This window comes from Salmo salar, chromosome ssa13 (assembly GCF_905237065.1).
Source record: "Salmo salar chromosome ssa13, Ssal_v3.1, whole genome shotgun sequence".
In the NCBI taxonomy this organism is placed as follows: domain Eukaryota; kingdom Metazoa; phylum Chordata; class Actinopteri; order Salmoniformes; family Salmonidae; genus Salmo; species Salmo salar.
The window spans coordinates 8,191,249-8,210,915 of NC_059454.1; the positions used below are offsets into that span (position 1 = coordinate 8,191,249).

General features: G+C 44.5%; 1 protein-coding gene across 1 annotated transcript in view; it reads right to left on the reverse strand.

The window, feature by feature from the left end:
- LOC106566301 (arginine-glutamic acid dipeptide repeats protein-like) overlaps positions 1-19,667 on the reverse strand; it is a 291,196-nt gene that overhangs the window by 160,978 nt on the left and 110,551 nt on the right.

Consider the following 19,667-nt stretch of genomic DNA (forward strand, 5'->3'; position numbering starts at 1 on the left):
TGTAGTATTGACTAGGTCCTGTTCCTCTGTGTCTGTAGTATTGACTAGGTCCTGTTCCTCTGTGTCTGTAGTATTGACTAGGTCCTGTTCCTCTGTGTCTGTAGTATTGACTAGGTCCTGTTCCTCTGTGTCTGTAGTATTGACTAGGTCCTGTTCCTCTGTGTCTGTAGTATTGACTAGGTCCTGTTGCTTCTGTGTCTGTAGTATTGACTAGGTCCTGTTCCTCTGTGTCTGTAGTATTGACTAGGTCCTGTTCCTCTGTGTCTGTAGTATTGACTAGGTCCTGTTCCTCTGTGTCTGTAGTATTGACTAGGTCCTGTTCCTCTGTGTCTGTAGTATTGACTAGGTCCTGTTCCTCTGTGTCTGTAGTATTGACTAGGTCCTGTTCCTCTGTGTCTGTAGTATTGACTAGGTCCTGTTCCTCTGTGTCTGTAGTATTGACTAGGTCCTGTTCCTCTGTGTCTGTAGTATTGACTAGGTCCTGTTCCTCTGTGTCTGTAGTATTGACTAGGTCCTGTTCCTCTGTGTCTGTAGTATTGACTAGGTCCTGTTCCTCTGTGTCTGTAGTATTGACTAGGTCCTGTTCCTCTGTGTCTGTAGTATTGACTAGGTCCTGTTGTTTGTGTCTGTAGTATTGACTAGGTCCTGTTCCTCTGTGTCTGTAGTATTGACTAGGTCCTGTTCCTCTGTGTCTGTAGTATTGACTAGGTCCTGTTCCTCTGTGTCTGTAGTATTGACTAGGTCCTGTTCCTCTGTGTCTGTAGTATTGACTAGGTCCTGTTCCTCTGTGTCTGTAGTATTGACTAGGTCCTGTTCCTCTGTGTCTGTAGTATTGACTAGGTCCTGTTCCTCTGTGTCTGTAGTATTGACTAGGTCCTGTTCCTCTGTGTCTGTAGTATTGACTAGGTCCTGTTCCTCTGTGTCTGTAGTATTGACTAGGTCCTGTTGTTTATGTCTGTAGTATTGACTAGGTCCTGTTCCTCTGTGTCTGTAGTATTGACTAGGTCCTGTTCCTCTGTGTCTGTAGTATTGACTAGGTCCTGTTCCTCTGTGTCTGTAGTATTGACTAGGTCCTGTTCCTCTGTGTCTGTAGTATTGACTAGGTCCTGTTCCTCTGTGTCTGTAGTATTGACTAGGTCCTGTTCCTCTGTGTCTGTAGTATTGACTAGGTCCTGTTCCTCTGTGTCTGTAGTATTGACTAGGTCCTGTTCCTCTGTGTCTGTAGTATTGACTAGGTCCTGTTCCTCTGTGTCTGTAGTATTGACTAGGTCCTGTTCCTCTGTGTCTGTAGTATTGACTAGGTCCTGTTCCTCTGTGTCTGTAGTATTGACTAGGTCCTGTTCCTCTGTGTCTGTAGTATTGACTAGGTCCTGTTCCTCTGTGTCTGTAGTATTGACTAGGTCCTGTTCCTCTGTGTCTGTAGTATTGACTAGGTCCTGTTCCTCTGTGTCTGTAGTATTGACTAGGTCCTGTTGTTTGTGTCTGTAGTATTGACTAGGTCCTGTTCCTCTGTGTCTGTAGTATTGACTAGGTCCTGTTCCTCTGTGTCTGTAGTATTGACTAGGTCCTGTTCCTCTGTGTCTGTAGTATTGACTAGGTCCTGTTCCTCTGTGTCTGTAGTATTGACTAGGTCCTGTTCCTCTGTGTCTGTAGTATTGACTAGGTCCTGTTCCTCTGTGTCTGTAGTATTGACTAGGTCCTGTTCCTCTGTGTCTGTAGTATTGACTAGGTCCTGTTGCTCTGTGTCTGTAGTATTGACTAGGTCCTGTTCCTCTGTGTCTGTAGTATTGACTAGGTCCTGTTCCTCTGTGTCTGTAGTATTGACTAGGTCCTGTTCCTCTGTGTCTGTAGTATTGACTAGGTCCTGTTCCTCTGTGTCTGTAGTATTGACTAGGTCCTGTTCCTCTGTGTCTGTAGTATTGACTAGGTCCTGTTCCTCTGTGTCTGTAGTATTGACTAGGTCCTGTTCCTCTGTGTCTGTAGTATTGACTAGGTCCTGTTCCTCTGTGTCTGTAGTATTGACTAGGTCCTGTTCCTCTGTGTCTGTAGTATTGACTAGGTCCTGTTCCTCTGTGTCTGTAGTATTGACTAGGTCCTGTTCCTCTGTGTCTGTAGTATTGACTAGGTCCTGTTGCTCTGTGTCTGTAGTATTGACTAGGTCCTGTTCCTCTGTGTCTGTAGTATTGACTAGGTCCTGTTCCTCTGTGTCTGTAGTATTGACTAGGTCCTGTTCCTCTGTGTCTGTAGTATTGACTAGGTCCTGTTCCTCTGTGTCTGTAGTATTGACTAGGTCCTGTTGTTTGTGTCTGTAGTATTGACTAGGTCCTGTTCCTCTGTGTCTGTAGTATTGACTAGGTCCTGTTCCTCTGTGTCTGTAGTATTGACTAGGTCCTGTTCCTCTGTGTCTGTAGTATTGACTAGGTCCTGTTCCTCTGTGTCTGTAGTATTGACTAGGTCCTGTTCCTCTGTGTCTGTAGTATTGACTAGGTCCTGTTCCTCTGTGTCTGTAGTATTGACTAGGTCCTGTTCCTCTGTGTCTGTAGTATTGACTAGGTCCTGTTCCTCTGTGTCTGTAGTATTGACTAGGTCCTGTTCCTCTGTGTCTGTAGTATTGACTAGGTCCTGTTCCTCTGTGTCTGTAGTATTGACTAGGTCCTGTTCCTCTGTGTCTGTAGTATTGACTAGGTCCTGTTCCTCTGTGTCTGTAGTATTGACTAGGTCCTGTTCCTCTGTGTCTGTAGTATTGACTAGGTCCTGTTCCTCTGTGTCTGTAGTATTGACTAGGTCCTGTTCCTCTGTGTCTGTAGTATTGACTAGGTCCTGTTCCTCTGTGTCTGTAGTATTGACTAGGTCCTGTTCCTCTGTGTCTGTAGTATTGACTAGGTCCTGTTCCTCTGTGTCTGTAGTATTGACTAGGTCCTGTTCCTCTGTGTCTGTAGTATTGACTAGGTCCTGTTCCTCTGTGTCTGTAGTATTGACTAGGTCCTGTTCCTCTGTGTCTGTAGTATTGACTAGGTCCTGTTCCTCTGTGTCTGTAGTATTGACTAGGTCCTGTTCCTCTGTGTCTGTAGTATTGACTAGGTCCTGTTGTTTGTGTCTGTAGTATTGACTAGGTCCTGTTCCTCTGTGTCTGTAGTATTGACTAGGTCCTGTTCCTCTGTGTCTGTAGTATTGACTAGGTCCTGTTCCTCTGTGTCTGTAGTATTGACTAGGTCCTGTTCCTCTGTGTCTGTAGTATTGACTAGGTCCTGTTCCTCTGTGTCTGTAGTATTGACTAGGTCCTGTTCCTCTGTGTCTGTAGTATTGACTAGGTCCTGTTCCTCTGTGTCTGTAGTATTGACTAGGTCCTGTTCCTCTGTGTCTGTAGTATTGACTAGGTCCTGTTCCTCTGTGTCTGTAGTATTGACTAGGTCCTGTTCCTCTGTGTCTGTAGTATTGACTAGGTCCTGTTCCTCTGTGTCTGTAGTATTGACTAGGTCCTGTTCCTCTGTGTCTGTAGTATTGACTAGGTCCTGTTCCTCTGTGTCTGTAGTATTGACTAGGTCCTGTTCCTCTGTGTCTGTAGTATTGACTAGGTCCTGTTCCTCTGTGTCTGTAGTATTGACTAGGTCCTGTTCCTCTGTGTCTGTAGTATTGACTAGGTCCTGTTCCTCTGTGTCTGTAGTATTGACTAGGTCCTGTTGCTCTGTGTCTGTAGTATTGACTAGGTCCTGTTCCTCTGTGTCTGTAGTATTGACTAGGTCCTGTTCCTCTGTGTCTGTAGTATTGACTAGGTCCTGTTCCTCTGTGTCTGTAGTATTGACTAGGTCCTGTTCCTCTGTGTCTGTAGTATTGACTAGGTCCTGTTCCTCTGTGTCTGTAGTATTGACTAGGTCCTGTTCCTCTGTGTCTGTAGTATTGACTAGGTCCTGTTGCTCTGTGTCTGTAGTATTGACTAGGTCCTGTTCCTCTGTGTCTGTAGTATTGACTAGGTCCTGTTCCTCTGTGTCTGTAGTATTGACTAGGTCCTGTTCCTCTGTGTCTGTAGTATTGACTAGGTCCTGTTCCTCTGTGTCTGTAGTATTGACTAGGTCCTGTTCCTCTGTGTCTGTAGTATTGACTAGGTCCTGTTCCTCTGTGTCTGTAGTATTGACTAGGTCCTGTTCCTCTGTGTCTGTAGTATTGACTAGGTCCTGTTCCTCTGTGTCTGTAGTATTGACTAGGTCCTGTTGCTCTGTGTCTGTAGTATTGACTAGGTCCTGTTCCTCTGTGTCTGTAGTATTGACTAGGTCCTGTTCCTCTGTGTCTGTAGTATTGACTAGGTCCTGTTCCTCTGTGTCTGTAGTATTGACTAGGTCCTGTTCCTCTGTGTCTGTAGTATTGACTAGGTCCTGTTCCTCTGTGTCTGTAGTATTGACTAGGTCCTGTTCCTCTGTGTCTGTAGTATTGACTAGGTCCTGTTCCTCTGTGTCTGTAGTATTGACTAGGTCCTGTTCCTCTGTGTCTGTAGTATTGACTAGGTCCTGTTCCTCTGTGTCTGTAGTATTGACTAGGTCCTGTTGCTCTGTGTCTGTAGTATTGACTAGGTCCTGTTCCTCTGTGTCTGTAGTATTGACTAGGTCCTGTTCCTCTGTGTCTGTAGTATTGACTAGGTCCTGTTCCTCTGTGTCTGTAGTATTGACTAGGTCCTGTTCCTCTGTGTCTGTAGTATTGACTAGGTCCTGTTCCTCTGTGTCTGTAGTATTGACTAGGTCCTGTTCCTCTGTGTCTGTAGTATTGACTAGGTCCTGTTCCTCTGTGTCTGTAGTATTGACTAGGTCCTGTTCCTCTGTGTCTGTAGTATTGACTAGGTCCTGTTCCTCTGTGTCTGTAGTATTGACTAGGTCCTGTTCCTCTGTGTCTGTAGTATTGACTAGGTCCTGTTCCTCTGTGTCTGTAGTATTGACTAGGTCCTGTTCCTCTGTGTCTGTAGTATTGACTAGGTCCTGTTCCTCTGTGTCTGTAGTATTGACTAGGTCCTGTTGCTCTGTGTCTGTAGTATTGACTAGGTCCTGTTCCTCTGTGTCTGTAGTATTGACTAGGTCCTGTTCCTCTGTGTCTGTAGTATTGACTAGGTCCTGTTCCTCTGTGTCTGTAGTATTGACTAGGTCCTGTTCCTCTGTGTCTGTAGTATTGACTAGGTCCTGTTCCTCTGTGTCTGTAGTATTGACTAGGTCCTGTTCCTCTGTGTCTGTAGTATTGACTAGGTCCTGTTCCTCTGTGTCTGTAGTATTGACTAGGTCCTGTTGTTTATGTCTGTAGTATTGACTAGGTCCTGTTCCTCTGTGTCTGTAGTATTGACTAGGTCCTGTTCCTCTGTGTCTGTAGTATTGACTAGGTCCTGTTCCTCTGTGTCTGTAGTATTGACTAGGTCCTGTTCCTCTGTGTCTGTAGTATTGACTAGGTCCTGTTCCTCTGTGTCTGTAGTATTGACTAGGTCCTGTTCCTCTGTGTCTGTAGTATTGACTAGGTCCTGTTGTTTATGTCTGTAGTATTGACTAGGTCCTGTTCCTCTGTGTCTGTAGTATTGACTAGGTCCTGTTCCTCTGTGTCTGTAGTATTGACTAGGTCCTGTTCCTCTGTGTCTGTAGTATTGACTAGGTCCTGTTCCTCTGTGTCTGTAGTATTGACTAGGTCCTGTTCCTCTGTGTCTGTAGTATTGACTAGGTCCTGTTCCTCTGTGTCTGTAGTATTGACTAGGTCCTGTTGTTTATGTCTGTAGTATTGACTAGGTCCTGTTCCTCTGTGTCTGTAGTATTGACTAGGTCCTGTTCCTCTGTGTCTGTAGTATTGACTAGGTCCTGTTGTTTATGTCTGTAGTATTGACTAGGTCCTGTTGTTTATGTCTGTAGTATTGACTAGGTCCTGTTCCTCTGAGTCTGTAGTATTGACTAGGTCCTGTTCCTCTGTGTCTGTAGTATTGACTAGGTCCTGTTGTTTATGTCTGTAGTATTGACTAGGTCCTGTTCCTCTGTGTCTGTAGTATTGACTAGGTCCTGTTCCTCTGTTTGTGTCTGTAGTATTGACTAGGTCCTGTTGTTTATGTCTGTAGTATTGACTAGGTCCTGTTCCTCTGTGTCTGTAGTATTGACTAGGTCCTGTTCCTCTGTGTCTGTAGTATTGACTAGGTCCTGTTCCTCTGTGTCTGTAGTATTGACTAGGTCCTGTTGTTTATGTCTGTAGTATTGACTAGGTCCTGTTCCTCTGTGTCTGTAGTATTGACTAGGTCCTGTTGTTTATGTCTGTAGTATTGACTAGGTCCTGTTCCTCTGTGTCTGTAGTATTGACTAGGTCCTGTTCCTCTGTGTCTGTAGTATTGACTAGGTCCTGTTCCTCTGTGTCTGTAGTATTGACTAGGTCCTGTTCCTCTGTGTCTGTAGTATTGACTAGGTCCTGTTCCTCTGTGTCTGTAGTATTGACTAGGTCCTGTTCCTCTGTGTCTGTAGTATTGACTAGGTCCTGTTCCTCTGTGTCTGTAGTATTGACTAGGTCCTGTTCCTCTGTGTCTGTAGTATTGACTAGGTCCTGTTCCTCTGTGTCTGTAGTATTGACTAGGTCCTGTTCCTCTGTGTCTGTAGTATTGACTAGGTCCTGTTCCTCTGTGTCTGTAGTATTGACTAGGTCCTGTTGTTTATGTCTGTAGTATTGACTAGGTCCTGTTCCTCTGTGTCTGTAGTATTGACTAGGTCCTGTTGTTTATGTCTGTAGTATTGACTAGGTCCTGTTGTTTATGTCTGTAGTATTGACTAGGTCCTGTTCCTCTGTGTCTGTAGTATTGACTAGGTCCTGTTCCTCTGTGTCTGTAGTATTGACTAGGTCCTGTTCCTCTGTTTATGTCTGTAGTATTGACTAGGTCCTGTTCCTCTGTTTATGTCTGTAGTATTGACTAGGTCCTGTTCCTCTGTGTCTGTAGTATTGACTAGGTCCTGTTCCTCTGTGTCTGTAGTATTGACTAGGTCCTGTTCCTCTGTGTCTGTAGTATTGACTAGGTCCTGTTCCTCTGTGTCTGTAGTATTGACTAGGTCCTGTTCCTCTGTGTCTGTAGTATTGACTAGGTCCTGTTCCTCTGTGTCTGTAGTATTGACTAGGTCCTGTTGTTTATGTCTGTAGTATTGACTAGGTCCTGTTCCTCTGTGTCTGTAGTATTGACTAGGTCCTGTTGTTTGTGTCTGTAGTATTGACTAGGTCCTGTTCCTCTGTGTCTGTAGTATTGACTAGGTCCTGTTCCTCTGTGTCTGTAGTATTGACTAGGTCCTGTTCCTCTGTGTCTGTAGTATTGACTAGGTCCTGTTCCTCTGTGTCTGTAGTATTGACTAGGTCCTGTTCCTCTGTGTCTGTAGTATTGACTAGGTCCTGTTCCTCTGTGTCTGTAGTATTGACTAGGTCCTGTTCCTCTGTGTCTGTAGTATTGACTAGGTCCTGTTCCTCTGTGTCTGTAGTATTGACTAGGTCCTGTTCCTCTGTGTCTGTAGTATTGACTAGGTCCTGTTCCTCTGTGTCTGTAGTATTGACTAGGTCCTGTTCCTCTGTGTCTGTAGTATTGACTAGGTCCTGTTCCTCTGTGTCTGTAGTATTGACTAGGTCCTGTTGTTTATGTCTGTAGTATTGACTAGGTCCTGTTCCTCTGTGTCTGTAGTATTGACTAGGTCCTGTTCCTCTGTGTCTGTAGTATTGACTAGGTCCTGTTCCTCTGTGTCTGTAGTATTGACTAGTTCCTGTTCCTCTGTGTCTGTAGTATTGACTAGGTCCTGTTCCTCTGTGTCTGTAGTATTGACTAGGTCCTGTTCCTCTGTGTCTGTAGTATTGACTAGGTCCTGTTCCTCTGTGTCTGTAGTATTGACTAGGTCCTGTTCCTCTGTGTCTGTAGTATTGACTAGGTCCTGTTCCTCTGTGTCTGTAGTATTGACTAGGTCCTGTTCCTCTGTGTCTGTAGTATTGACTAGGTCCTGTTCCTCTGTGTCTGTAGTATTGACTAGGTCCTGTTCCTCTGTGTCTGTAGTATTGACTAGGTCCTGTTCCTCTGTGTCTGTAGTATTGACTAGGTCCTGTTCCTCTGTGTCTGTAGTATTGACTAGGTCCTGTTCCTCTGTGTCTGTAGTATTGACTAGGTCCTGTTCCTCTGTGTCTGTAGTATTGACTAGGTCCTGTTGTTTATGTCTGTAGTATTGACTAGGTCCTGTTCCTCTGTGTCTGTAGTATTGACTAGGTCCTGTTCCTCTGTGTCTGTAGTATTGACTAGGTCCTGTTCCTCAGACGGTCAGACAGACAGACAGACGGTCAGACAGACAGACGGTCAGACAGACAGACAGACAGACAGACAGACAGACAGACAGACAGACGGGTCAGACAGACAGACAGAGTTGTCACTGTAGTAGTAGTCTACTATCCCCCCTTTCTAGGATCAGGGAGAAGCTCAGCCATCTTGGTTTGTGTTTTACTCTCTCCTTTCCATCATTGGCCATTAGGATCTCAGGAAAGTAAATATTACCCTCAACAGCCTATTGTGTGAATGTAACATTAAAAGACAATATATATGTTTGAGTCAGCCCACCCTGCCTGCCTGCGTGTGTGAACATGACACTAAATACATTCAGCGTGGATTGGTCCTGTTCTGACATGGATTGTTAATTTTACCCACCCCTCTTTCCTCCCTCCCCTTCCCCTCTCCTGTCCTCCTTCCCACCTCTCCTTCCTTTTTCCTCCCTACCCCCTCATTCCCCTCTCCTTCCTCCTCCTCCTTCCTCTCCTTCCCTTCCTGCTTAGAATTAGGCCGATACCCGCTAATTATCAAAATCCTGAAAAGAGCCGTTAAATTCTACAACCACCTAAAAAGAAGCGATTCCCAAACCTTCCATAACAAAGCCATCACCTACAGAGAGATGAACCTGGAGAAGAGTCCTCTAAGCAAGCTGGTCCTGGGCCTCTGTACACAAACAGACCCCACAGAGTACCAGGACAGCAACAGAATTAGACCCCACCAAATCATGAGAAAACAAACCTCTATACCAGGTGGTGTCAGAGGAAGGCCCTAAAAATTGTCATATAGACTCCAGCCACCCTAGTCATAGACTGTTCTCTCTGCTACAGCACGGCAAGCAGTACCGGAGCGCCAAGTCTAGGACCAAAAGGCTCCTTAACAGCTTCTAACTCCAAGCCATGAGACTCCTGTACATCTAATAAAATGGCTACCCAGACTATTTGCATTGCCCCCCCCCCTACACTGCTGTTACTCTTACTCTTATTTTCTATGCATAGTCACTTTAATAACTCTACCTACATGTACATACCACCTCGACTAACCTGCGCCCTCACACATTGACTCAGTACCGGTACCCCCTGTATATAGTCTCCACATTGACTCTGTACCGGTACCCCCTGTATATAGCCTCCACATTGACTCAGTACCGTAACACCCTGTATATAGCCTCCACATTGACCCTGTACCAGTATCCCCTGTATATAGCCGCCACATTGACTCAGTACCGTAACACCCTGTATATAGCCTCCACATTGACTCTGTACCGGTACCCCCTGTATATAGCCTCCACATTGACTCAGTACCGTAACACCCTGTATATAGCCTCCACATTGACTCTGTACCGGTACCCCCTGTATATAGCCTCCACATTGACTCAGTACCGTAACACCCTGTATATAGCCTCCACATTGACTCAGTAGCGTAACACTCTGTATATAGCCTCCACATTGACTCAGTACCATAACACCCTGTATATAGCCTCCACATTGACTCTGTACCGGTACCCCCTGTATATAGCCTCCACATTGACTCAGTACCGTAACACCCTGTATATAGCCTCCACATTGACTCTGTACCGGTACCCCCTGTATATAGCCTCCACATTGACTCAGTACCGTAACAACCTGTATATAGCCTCCACATTGACTCAGTAGCGTAACTCTGTATATAGCCTCCACATTGACTCAGTACCATAACACCCTGTATATAGCCTCCACATTGACTCTGTACCGGTACCCCCTGTATATAGACTCCACATTGACTCAGTACCGTAACACCCTGTATATAGCCTCCACATTGACTCAGTAGCGTAACACTCTGTATATAGCCTCCACATTGACTCAGTACCATAACACCCTGTATATAGCCTCCACATTGACTCTGTACCGGTACCCCCTGTATATAACCTCCACATTGACTCTGTACCGTAACACCCTGTATATAGCCTCCACATTGACTCAGTACCGTAACACCCTGTATATAGCCTCCACATTGACTCAGTACCAGTACCCCCTGTATATAGCCTCCACATTGACTCTGTACCGGTACCCCCTGTATATAGCCTCCACATTGACTCAGTACCGGTACCCCCTGTATATAGCCTCCACATTGACTCAGTACCAGTACCCCCTGTATATAGCCTCCACATTGACTCTGTACCAGTACCCCCTGTATATAGCCTCCACATTGACTCTGTACCAGTACCCCCTGTATATAGCCTCCACATTGACTCTGTACCAGTACCCCCTGTATATAGCCTCCACATTGACTCAGTACCGTAACACCCTGTATATAGCCTCCACATTGACTCTGTACCGTAACACCCTGTATATAGCCTCCACATTGACTCAGTACCGTAACACCCTGTATATAGCCTCCACATTGACTCAGTACCGTAACACCCTGTATATAGCCTCCACATTGACTCTGTACCAGTACCCCCTGTATATAGCCTCCACATTGACTCAGTACCGTAACACCCTGTATATAGCCTCCACATTGACTCAGTACCGTAACACCCTGTATATAGCCTCCACATTGACTCAGTACCGTAACACCCTGTATATAGCCTCCACATTGACTCAGTACCGTAACACCCTGTATATAGCCTCCACATTGACTCTGTACCGTAACACCCTGTATATAGCCTCCACATTGACTCTGTACCGTAACACCCTGTATATAGCCTCCACATTGACTCAGTACCGTAACACCCTGTATATAGCCTCCACATTGACTCAGTACCGTAACACCCTGTATATAGCCTCCACATTGACTCAGTACCGTAACACCCTGTATATAGCCTCCACATTGACTCAGTACCGTAACACCCTGTATATAGCCTCCACATTGACTCAGTACCGTAACACCCTGTATATAGCCTCCACATTGACTCTGTACCAGTACCCCCTGTATATAGCCTCCACATTGACTCAGTACCGTAACACCCTGTATATAGCCTCCACATTGACTCAGTACCGTAACACCCTGTATATAGCCTCCACATTGACTCAGTACCGTAACACCCTGTATATAGCCTCCACATTGACTCAGTACCGTAACACCCTGTATATAGCCTCCACATTGACTCTGTACCGTAACACCCTGTATATAGCCTCCACATTGACTCTGTACCGTAACACCCTGTATATAGCCTCCACATTGACTCAGTACCGTAACACCCTGTATATAGCCTCCACATTGACTCAGTACCGTAACACCCTGTATATAGCCTCCACATTGACTCAGTACCGTAACACCCTGTATATAGCCTCGCTATTGTTATTTTACTGCTGCTCTTTAATTATTTGTAACTTGTTTTGTTTTTTTTGGTACTTTTACTATTATATATATTTTTAAACTGCATCGTTGGTTTGGGCTTGTAAGTAAGCATTTCACTGTAAGGTTACCTGTTGTATACCTGTTGAATACCTGTTGAATACAGTGTGCCATTACAGCAGCAAGAAAAGGGCAACCAGTGAAGCACAAACACCATTTTAAATACAACCCATATTTATGTTTATTTATTTTCCCTTTTGTACCTCAACGATTTGCGCATCGTTTCAACCCAGTACATAGCCATAATATGGCATTTGAAATGTCTCTATTCCTCTGAAACTTTGTGAGTGTAATGTTTACTGTTCATTTCGATTGCTTATTTTACTTTTGTTTATTATCTATTAAACTTGCTTTGGCAATGTAAACATATGTTTTCCATGCCAATAAAGCCCTTTGAAAAAAGAGAGAGAAAAAGAAAAAGAGAGAGACAGAGAGAGAGAGAGAGAGAGAGAGAGAGAGAGAGAGACAGAGAGAGAGAGACAGAGAGAGAGAGAGAGAGAGAGAGACAGAGGGAGAGAGAGAGAGAGAGAGAGAGAGAGAGAGAGAGAGAGAGAGAGTGAGGCAGCAGCAGTGTAATTTTCAGCTTGTCCAGAGTGTGACATGCCATTAAAAAAATTAAAAACGGGGAGATTTATAGTGGTGTCAGGTTCACACAGAGCGCTCTCTCTCTCTCTCGCTCCCTCCCTCTATTAAACAACACATGGTGTAAATTAACTCTCTCTAAACCTCTCACAGAGGGAAGAGGGAAAGTGGGAGGAGGGTCAGAGAGAGATGATGACATTGAAAGGATTGTTCTGAGGCTTGAGGAATGTGTTCAGCGTCTACCTCTAACAGTGTCTTACATTCAACGCCACCAATCCACACGGATTACAACGCCACCAATCCACACGGCACGAGTGGGCATGAAAACGATGTAAACCACACACCATGGCCGTCTCAGTCACCAGATCTCAACCTAACTGAACACTTATGGGAGATTCTGGAGCGGCGCCTGAGACAGCGTTTTCCACCACCACCATCGACAAAACACCAAATGATGGAATTTCTCATGGAAGAATGTTGTCGCATCCCTCCAATAGAGTTCCAGACACTTGTAGAATCTATGTCGAGGTACATTGACGCTGTTCTGGCTCGTGGTGACCCAACGACCCTATTAATACTCTTTATGTTGGTGTTTCCTTTATTTTGACAGTTACCTTTACAAGGAGCAGTCAGTCAGGAGGACTAATACTGTAAGTTACCTTTACAAGGAGCAGTCAGTCAGGAGGACTAATACTGTAAGTTACCTTTACAAGGAGCAGTCAGTCAGGAGGACTAATACTGTAAGTTACCTTTACAAGGAGCAGTCAGTCAGGAGGACTAATACTGTAAGTTACCTTTACAAGGAGCAGTCAGTAGTAGGAGGACTAATACTGTAAGTTACCTTTACAAGGAGCAGTCAGTCAGGAGGACTAATACTGTAAGTTACCTTTACAAGGAGCAGTCAGTCAGGAGGACTAATACTGTAAGTTACCTTTACAAGGAGCAGTCAGTCAGGAGGACTAATACTGTAAGTTACCTTTACAAGGAGCAGTCAGTCAGGAGGACTAATACTGTAAGTTACCTTTACAAGGAGCAGTAAGTAGTAGGAGGACTAATACTGTAAGTTACCTTTACAAGGAGCAGTCAGTCAGGAGGACTAATACTGTAAGTTACCTTTACAAGGAGCAGTCAGTCAGGAGGACTAATACTGTAAGTTACCTTTACAAGGAGCAGTCAGTCAGGAGGACTAATACTGTAAGTTACCTTTACAAGGAGCAGTCAGTCAGGAGGACTAATACTGTAAGTTACCTTTACAAGGAGCAGTCAGTAGTAGGACTAATACTGTAAGTTACCTTTACAAGGAGCAGTCAGTAGTAGGAGGACTAATACTGTAAGTTACCTTTACAAGGAGCAGTCAGTCAGGAGGACTAATACTGTAAGTTACCTTTACAAGGAGCAGTCAGTCAGGAGGACTAATACTGTAAGTTATCTTTACAAGGAGCAGTCAGTCAGGAGGACTAATACTGTAAGTTACCTTTACAAGGAGCAGTCAGTCAGGAGGACTAATACTGTAAGTTACCTTTACAAGGAGCAGTCAGTCAGGAGGACTAATACTGTAAGTTACCTTTACAAGGAGCAGTCAGTCAGGAGGACTAATACTGTAAGTTACCTTTACAAGGAGCAGTCAGTCAGGAGGACTAATACTGTAAGTTACCTTTACAAGGAGCAGTCAGTCAGGAGGACTAATACTGTAAGTTACCTTTACAAGGAGCAGTCAGTCAGGAGGACTAATACTGTAGCCACGTAAAGGAGCGTAGCGGCTCCCTGGCCAATTGAAAGTAACGGTTAATTTATAGATCACTGCAATGCCCTTCAAATCTAAAGTTATTATCTATATAGTGTTATCATGTATTCTCATCTAAAGGTGAATACCTCTGTATAGTTTTATCATGTATTCTCATCTAAAGTTAATCTCTGTATAGTTTTATCATGTATTCTCATCTAAAGTTAATACCTCTGTATAGTTTTATCATGTATTCTCATCTAAAGTTAATATCTCTATATAGTTTTATCATGTATTCTCATCTAAAGTTAATACCTCTGTATAGTTTTATCATGTATTCTCATCTAAAGTTAATATCTCTATATAGTTTTATCATGTATTCTCATCTAAAGTTAATATCTCTGTATAGTTTTATCATGTATTCTCATCTAAAGGTGAATACCTCTGTATAACATTTTACTGCAGTGGGCTAAATCAGGGTCACACAGTGTTTTTTTGAAACCAAAGTATCCACCTCACACAGATGGTTATGTGTTTAAAGAAAAAAGACATTTGGACCATGTCAGATAGAGAGTTGAAATGTATTACATTATGAGTTTACATCCCAATATTACACATCACAGAAAACTGAAACTTGAAATATAACAAAATGGTTTGACATAAACAGGATTTTCGGCATTAAATAAATAAATATGACATTATGAAAAATATGAATAACACATTCCATCCACGAGGCCATTTGGCTGCAGGAAAGGGCTACCATAGTGTAGTTTGACTGGGCTGGAAATGATCATTTACCGTGCTGATCTCACTTCCATGATAGGAAACACACACACACACACACACACACACACACACACACACACACACACACACACACACACACCTCCTCTACTGTCTGGCGGCGTGCTAAAAAGATCTATGCCCCAATGCATGCTGGGACCGGATGGGAGTCGTGAGGCAGCCATTATTAATCACTGGGCAGCAGGCGGTATGTGGACACACATGTCCGACACGACTTCACACACAGGCCAGAGGATGGAGAGAAAGAGAGGGAGAGAGAGAAAGAGTGGGAGAGAGCGAGAGAGCGACAGAGAAAGAGAGAGGGAAAGGGAGAGAAAGGGGGAGAGGGAGAAAGAGTGGGAGTGAAAGAGAGAGGGAAAAGGAGAGAAAGGGGGAGAGGGAGAGAGAGAGAGAGAGCGAGAGAGAAAGAGAGAGGGAAAGGGAGAGAAAGGGGGAGAGGGAGAGAGAGAGAGAGAGAGAGAGCGAGAGAGAGAGACAGAGAGAGAGAGACAGAGAGCGACAGAAAGAGAGAGAGAGAGAGAGAGAGACAGAGAGGGAAAGGGAGAGAAAGGGGGAGAGTCAGAGAGTGGGAGAGAGAGAGTGAGTGAGAGAGAGACGGAGAGACAGAGTGAGAGAAAGGGAGAGAGGGAGAGACAGAGAGTGAGTGAGAGAGAGAGAGACACAAACAGTCCAGCCTCCACCTGCTAATTTCCTCTTAGCTCAGGGTTTAGAACTGCTTGTGAATGTCACTGCCACATCATGAAAGGGACAGTTTATTGACCCTCTGTCGCCTCCTCCCCCATGTCCATCACTTCACGCCATTTTAGACTTCAGAGAACGCTCTCGCTCCGTCTCCCTGTCTCTCTACAAGGCCTATCTAGTATTTAAAAAGGCCAACAGGGGATAATGTCGGAGGAGTCTGAAGGGACCATGCTCTAGTTCATGGTCAGAGACAGTCTGGTAAAAACCAACCAAGTATCACATTGGTAAACACTGCTGGAAAGCCATGTTATCAAATGCTGGCTTCAGCTTTGCAGCTTCAGCCTTGCTGCACTAATTATCTGGGCTCTGCTGCTGCTGCAGAATGATGATGGCATTTAAATGCCAAATGGCAGCAAGGGCATGTATAATATCTTAGCTTTATGGCCTGTTGCTTTTAGCTGGGCTGGCTGGCTGGACTAATGGAGATTGCAGTGTGACAGACAGCTGCTGGGCTGGCTGGCTGGTTGGACTAATGGAGATTGCAGTGTGTCAGGCTGGCTGGACTAATGGAGATTGCAGTGTGACAGGCTGGCTGGACTAATGGAGATTGCAGTGTGACAGACAGCTGATGGGCTGGCTGGACTAATGGAGATTGCAGTGTGACAGGCTGGCTGGACTAATGGAGATCGCAGTGTGACAGACAGCTGATGGGCTGGCTGGACTAATGGAGATTGCAGTGTGTCAGACTGGTTGGACTAATGGAGATTGCAGTGTGACAGACTGGCTGGACTAATGGAGATTGCAGTGTGACAGGCTGGCTGGACTAATGGAGATTGCAGTGTGACAGGCTGGCTGGACTAATGGAGATTGCAGTGTGACAGGCTGGCTGGACTAATGGAGATTGCAGTGTGACAGACAGCTGATGGGCTGGCTGGACTAATGGAGATTGCAGTGTGACAGACAGCTGATGGGCTGGCTGGACTAATGGAGATTGCAGTGTGACAGACAGATGTTGGGCTGGCTGGACTAATGGAGATTGCAGTGTGACAGGCTGGTTGGACTAATGGAGATTGCAGTGTGACAGACTGGTTGGACTAATGGAGATTGCAGTGTGTCGGGTCTCTCTTCGCCTCGCCTCGGGTCTCTCTTCGCCTCGGGTCTCTCTTCGCCTCGCCTCGTCTTTAATCTCTGGTTCTGCATCCCCTCCTCATTAACACACAATGAGACTAAGTGGGTATGTGTTGCTCCACACATGCAGATGGCTGTTTGTTCATTAGCAAAGAGAGAGAGAGAGAGAGAGAGAGAGAGAGAGAGAGAGAGAGAGAGAGAGAGAGAGAAAGAGACGAGGATGAGAGGCTCGTGTTCTCCCCCCCCCTGGATGATTAGGCCTACTTCTGTTAGACCAGATGTTCGAACGGGTTCAAGTCTGGGCCCTGGCTGGGCCACTCAAGGACATTCAGAGACTTGTCCTGAAGTAAATCCTGCGTTGTCTTGGCTGTGTGTTTAGGGTCGTTGTCCTGTTGGACTGTGAACCTTCGCCCCAGTCTGAGGTCCTGAGCGCTCTGGAGCAAGTTTTCATCAAGGATCTCCCTGTATTTTGCTCCGTTCATCTTTTCCTCGATCCTGACTAGTCTCCCAGGCCCTGCCGCTGAAAACATCCCCACAGCATTATGCTGCCACCACCATGCTTCACCGTAGGGATGGTGCCAGGTTTCCTCCAGATGTGACGCTTGGCATTCAGCCCAAATAGTTCAATCTTGGTTTCATCAGACCAGAGAATCTTGTTTCTTATGGTCTGAGAGTCCTTTAGGTGCCTTTTGGTAAACTTCTCCCTTCTCCTCACCGATTGCTCAGTTTGGCCGGGCGGCCAGCTCTAGGAAGACTCTTGGTGGTTCCAAACTTCTTCCATTTAAGAATGATGAAGGCCACTGTGTTCTTGGGGACCTTCAATGCTGCAGAAATGTTTTGGTACCCTTCTCCAGTTTTGCTAACCTCCTGTGCCTCGACACAATCTTATCTCGGTGCTCTACGGACAATTCCTTCAACCTCATGGCTTGGTTTTTGGTTGGACATGAATTGTCAACTGTGGGACCTTATATAGACAGGTGTGTGCCTTTCCAAATCATGTCAACATTTTTGAATTTACCACAGGTGGACTCCAATCAAATTATAGAAACTTCTCAAGTCTCATAGCCAAGGGTCTGAATACTTTTTTTAAAATATAAATTTGCAAACATTTCTAAAAACCTGTTGGGTGCAGATTGATGAGGATTTTTTATTTATTTAATCCATTTTAGAATAAGGCTGTAACGTAAAGTGGAAAAAGGGAAGGGGTCTGAATACTTTCCAAATCCACTGTGTGTATCAGCACCATGGCTTTTTATAGGCAGCCTGCTTCTCACACAGACACACACATTTTCTACACAACTGAGAAACATCAATCCAAATAAATAATTAACTCCAGGAGCTCTCCTGTCCGTTTCCTCTACGCCATTAAAGTCCAGTACCTACTGTGACATCAAAAAAACCACATCGGGCTAAAATACCAAATAAACTGAAATATATAATAGGATAGAATTAGAAGAAGAAAAAAAACATGAGGAAAGTGTTAGACGCTAGAAGCAACAGTATCAACAGTTCTTGTTGATATTGACAGGGTCAATTGTTCCCTGTTCAATTCAATTTAAACTTCACACAATGAGAGATGGCATTCTCCGTCCACATGCATTCATTCCCATCTGCCATCCATATAACAGAGGAAAAAAGTGGCAATCTGCATATACACTGAGTATACCAAACATTAAGAACACCTTCCTGATATTGAGTTTAGAGGTCGACCGATTAATTAGGGCCGATTTCAAGTTTTCATAAATCGGTAATCGGCCTTTTTGGATGCCGATTATGGCCGATTGCGTTGCAATCCACGAGGAAACTGAGTGGCAGGCTGACTACCTGTTACGCAAGTGCAGCGTCAAAAGGACCTTGTGGCTGCAAGGAGCCACGGTAAGTTTCTAGCTAGCATTAAACTTATCTTACAAAAAAAACTATCAATCTTCACATAATCACTAGTTAACTACACACGGTTGATGATATTACTAGTTTAACTAGCTTGTCCTGCGTTGCAAATAATCAATGCGGTGCCTGTTAATTTATCATCAAATCACAGCTTACTTCACCAGATGGGTGATGATTTAACAAAAGCACATTCGCGAAAAAAGCAGTCGTACCTAACCATAAACATCAATGCCTTTCTTAAAATCAATACACAGAAGTATATATTTTTAAATCTGCATATTTAGTTAAAAGAAATTCATGTTAGCAGGCAATATTAACTCTGGAAATTGTCACTTCTCCTGCGTTCAGTGCAAGCAGAGTCAGGGTATAGGCAGCAGTTTGGGCCGCCTGGCTCGTTGCGAACTGTGTGAAGACAGTTTCTTCCTAACAAAGACCGTAATTCATTTGCCAGAATTTTATATAATTATGACATAACATTGAAGGTTGTGCAATGTAACAGGAATATTTAGACTTATGGATGCCACCCGTTCGATAAAATACGGAACGGTTCCGTATTTCACTGAAAGAATAAACATTTTGTTTTCGAAATGATAGTTTCCGGATTCGACCATATTAATGACCTAAGGCTCGTATTTCATTGTGTATATTATAATTAAGTCTATGATTTGATATTTGATAGAGCAGTCTGACTAAGCGGTGGTAGGCAGCAGCAGGCTCGTAAGCATTTACTCAAACAGCACTTTCCTGCGTTTGCCAGCAGCTCTTAGCAATGCTTGAAGCACAGCGCTGTTTATCACTTCAAGCCTATCAACTCCAGAGATTAGGCTGGCAATACTAAAGTACCTATAAGAACATCCAATAGTTAAAGGTATATGAAATACAAACGGTATAGAGAGAAACAGTCCTATAATAACTACAACGTAACTGGGAATATTGAAGACTCAAGTTAAAAGAAACCACCAGCTTTCATATGTTCTCATGTTCTGAGCAAGGAGCGGGGCAGCAGCATAGCCTAGTGGTTAGAGCGTTGGGCCAGTAACCGAAAGTTTGCAAGATCGAATCCCCGAGCTGACAAGGTACAAATCTGTCGTTCTGGCCCTGAACAAGGCAGTTAACCCACTGTTCCTAGGCCGTCATTGAAAATAAGAATTTGCTCTTAACTGACTTGCCTAGTTAAATCAAGGTAAATAGAAAAAAGGAACTTAAACGTTCGCTTTTTTACTTTCTTCTCCAACACCGTGTTTTTGC